General features: G+C 39.7%; 1 pseudogene; it reads left to right on the plus strand.

Annotated features, from left to right (window-relative positions):
• The first annotated feature begins 1,797 nt into the window (after positions 1 to 1,797).
• Positions 1,798 to 2,739, plus strand: LOC118832193 (annotated as a pseudogene).
• Positions 2,740 to 3,799: the final 1,060 nt, after the last annotated feature.

A 3,799-nucleotide genomic window follows, 5' to 3' on the forward strand; every position in this document is an offset into this window, starting at 1 on the left:
AGATGCTATTTTGTTTCTGTGTTTCTTTCTTAAATGCTTGGTCCGGCAAAAGGTACTTTTAAAATGTTTGTTGAAATGAATTCATTTCAATGAAAGGAGAAAATTTAGGAACTGTTTAAAGTCAAGGAGCATTTATTGAGTCCTCATTGTGTGCCTAAGGTGGGAGGTAGGGGGCAGCTCCTACCCTCAAGGAGTTCACATTCTAATACGGGAGAGACCATGCAAACAACTATATAAATAAGAAAAATTCTACTGGGTATATTGAAAGTAAACTCAAAGGGAAGTCACTATAGTAACCTTAAAGAAAAGTCACTAAAGTCATTAGCATTAAAAGGGGTAGGAAAGGCCTCTTACAGAATGTGGGGTTTGAGCTATTTCTTAAAGGAAGACAGGAAAGCCAGGAGACTAGTGTAATTGTATGGGAATACTCATCAATGAGCTCAGATTTTGACAGGGCAATTGGGGTTAAGTGACTTGCCCAAGATCACACAGGTAATACATGTGTCAAGTGTCTGAGGCCGAATTTGTACTCACGTCCTCCTGACTTGAGTGCTGGTGCTTTACTCACTATGCCTCCTAGCTGTCCCCACTGTGAGCTCAGATTTTAACAGTACAAGAAGTTAAAACAAACTCACATAACCGAGGAAAAATTAATTATAGTGGCACAAACCTACAAAGATGCTTGTCAAGAAGAATAAGGTCTAGAATGTGCTGAGACTTATAAAGAAAACTAAAGACAACAGAAAGACCTGTGTCGTTGACAAGATGAAACCCACAGCTGGCTTCCCCTAGAAAGTTGGTAGAGAATGTGATGGCTACTCCATTGTCAAGAATGTGGTATAGTGGAATTGGAGGGCATCGGTTTCATTCCAGGCTCTGCTACTAACTCTGTGATGCTCAAAAAGTTGTTGAACGTGAGGAGTTGGATAGACTAGGTGGTCCCTTCCGGCTCTACTTCATAAGACCCTATTTGTCATTAAGGAATTATTGAGAAACAAGAGAGGTACCTTAGAACTGGAGAACATTTGGGGAAATTGCAGACCTATGGAAGCTATTTTGATGAATGTCTCCCTTTAGATTTTTATGGCTCAGAACTCAACCTTTCACATTTTTGTACTTGTTAGTGGCAATTTTGAAAAATAAATGCAGAAACACAAAATATTAGGTCTGGAAGGCATCTTAGAGATAGCTAGTTCAACCTACTCAATTTACAATGGAGACAGACATTGAATATACACACACATACAAATATACACATACATATATACATATACACATATGTATATGCATATGCATATATGTATATATATATATGTGTGTGTACATGCATGTAATTATTTAAAAAGCAGTTCATATAAATGAATATCAACTCATATACCAGCTTTCCCATTTCTATAAAATCTTCATAACAATAAACTCATGGTTTTGAAGGTACTCTTAGCAGGAATATTGGTTCATTTGTTTCTGAGAATCTAGGAGAGTAGGACTTAGCTGGTGGGCTGAGAAACCAGACCCACATGGAAATAATATCAGCGCTGCTAGATCAGAGGTGGCATGTAAGGGATAAAAGGCTTGGGTGAGTGAAGTTGTGAAGATCTAGCTTCAAAGCCTACTTGTGACCCTTACCAACTGTCTTGTTAGCTTTGAGACTCCTTGTTGATTTTCCTTTCTAAGATATGACTGGCAATACCTGTGGTAATAGCATATGGCATTGGAAGCAAGGAATTTGGGGAACATTCACTGTAATCTAGGTATATTCAAAACAAACAAAAAAAATCTTTGGGATTCAGAATGCTGATGGCAGCTTCCCAGAAACATGGTGTTTTATATCAGCTGGAAAGACTGGAGGCTTACGATCAGAAATCATCCAGGTGACAAGACATGCACCAAGGGATAGCAGAATACAGAAGCCAACTTGGAAGTGAAGATCTTTAAGCTGAGAAAACATCAGGATGAACTGAAGACCGAAGAGAAGCTATACAAAGCCAGTGTGCCTGATAATTCCAAAACGTTCCCATGAAGCTTTTATGTTTGCCTGACATTTGTTATGCATTAATGATGTGCTCAGCCAGAATACCCATCACTCACCTAGAACCCTATGAACCATTGAAGAACAGTGAGAAAAATCTGGAAATGAAGTTGGAAAAAGCTAAAGCTTTCTTTTTGGTATACCATTTAACAAGGCTCAGTGGTACATCGACCATGAAAGGGGTTGGAGTCTGCTTCAACACTGCTTTGGAGGGAAATATCTTGGATTCCCATTATGCAGATCTTATCATCAAGAAACCACTTACAATACACCACCATTCAGGTCCATTCTTCATCCCCCTGGAACAGATAGCTGCAAAGCATTTGTAGACTAATTTTCAACATTTCGTATATAGTCTTAGCAAACACCTAAATGCATATTCTGAAAGAAAATACCAGGCAGCTTTCCTAGCCAGGCCCTTGCAGAGAGATCCACTGTACACTTTGTTGTCATTCATGTACATCATGGACCCCAGTGGAAAGCCCTTCCCTTTTTGTGTCAGGTTTGTGTGCTAGGACCTCACAACAACTATTCCTAATGATGTCACAATTCTGTACCGATGGACAGGAACAATGCCTGACTCCTGGGAGGACCAGTGAGCAGTTCATGAGACTTTAGTATATAAAAATGCCCTTCATGAGGTGTTTGAGTCTTTTATGAGGGTAAGAGAGAACTTTGATTGTATATCCAGTAAACCCAGAAGCAGATGAATCTGTTCCTTGGAAAACACATTGGGAATGATCAGAAGCACAATATTATACTCAGCCCTTTGGAACTGACAACTGTTTCATGGACTTAGGCTCAGACTCCACCCTTTTCCCCTCCCAGATTTTCCCGCGTATATATGAATGGCCACACTCACGTTTTCATGTGACTGATAGGGGACAAGTCTATGAGCTTATAGATACTGACTACAGTGACTGGCCAGCACTTGGACATCCTCACATCCTCACATACAGAATGGTTTCCTGAATGCTTTTTGGGCCTGATAATATTTACTTTATATCAGCAAATGAAACAAGGCAATGAGGAATATTCTGGTGGAGAAAGAGGAGATGGCAAGATTTCATCGAACCAAGGACTGCTGCCAGTAACTCATGGAAGCTTTGCTTGGCAGTATTTCATTTTCTTATGAAGATGAACAAAATGGCTTTTGAAAATGAAATTATGAGAGGATAAAAGTATGTGTGCATGTATGTATACATTAGTCCACAGTATAAACCAATGTAACCTAAGCTAATGCCTTGTTTTGGTTGTGATCAGTTAGAGAAGATTACTAAATACATCAAATACTACTTTACTAGAGTGAGTACTCAGTCCATCTGTGAGAAATCCAAGTGGTAGAGAATAACTATGGTCTATTCCAATCTAGTCATACCCACTCTGACACTTTAGCCATCTGTACCCCCAAATCCTCCCAGCCCACCTCAAGAAACAGTATTGCCCAGGTCTTCATCCTTTTTTACCCCTCTGTCCATGACCCTTGAATTCTTATCTGAGTCCTTACTTCCCCAACAAAACTTGGCTTTCCTTACCCTTCCAAAAAGATCTTATACCTCATGTCCATAGGCACATATTTCCATTGGGACCACCTGTCTAGAGATACTGTCTCAAATTTATCTCCCACCATAACCCAGCAATCAGTGACACAAGTAGCTCCTGCCATTTTTATTGAAGGATAATGACACATGTGAGCTTACCTACAAGTGGCATTGTTAGATCCTAAAGAATTGAATCCAGACTTCAGGCTGACTTCGAGACCTTTGGTCC

The sequence above is a fragment of the Trichosurus vulpecula genome, chromosome 9 (assembly GCF_011100635.1).
Source record: "Trichosurus vulpecula isolate mTriVul1 chromosome 9, mTriVul1.pri, whole genome shotgun sequence".
Classification (NCBI taxonomy): domain Eukaryota; kingdom Metazoa; phylum Chordata; class Mammalia; order Diprotodontia; family Phalangeridae; genus Trichosurus; species Trichosurus vulpecula.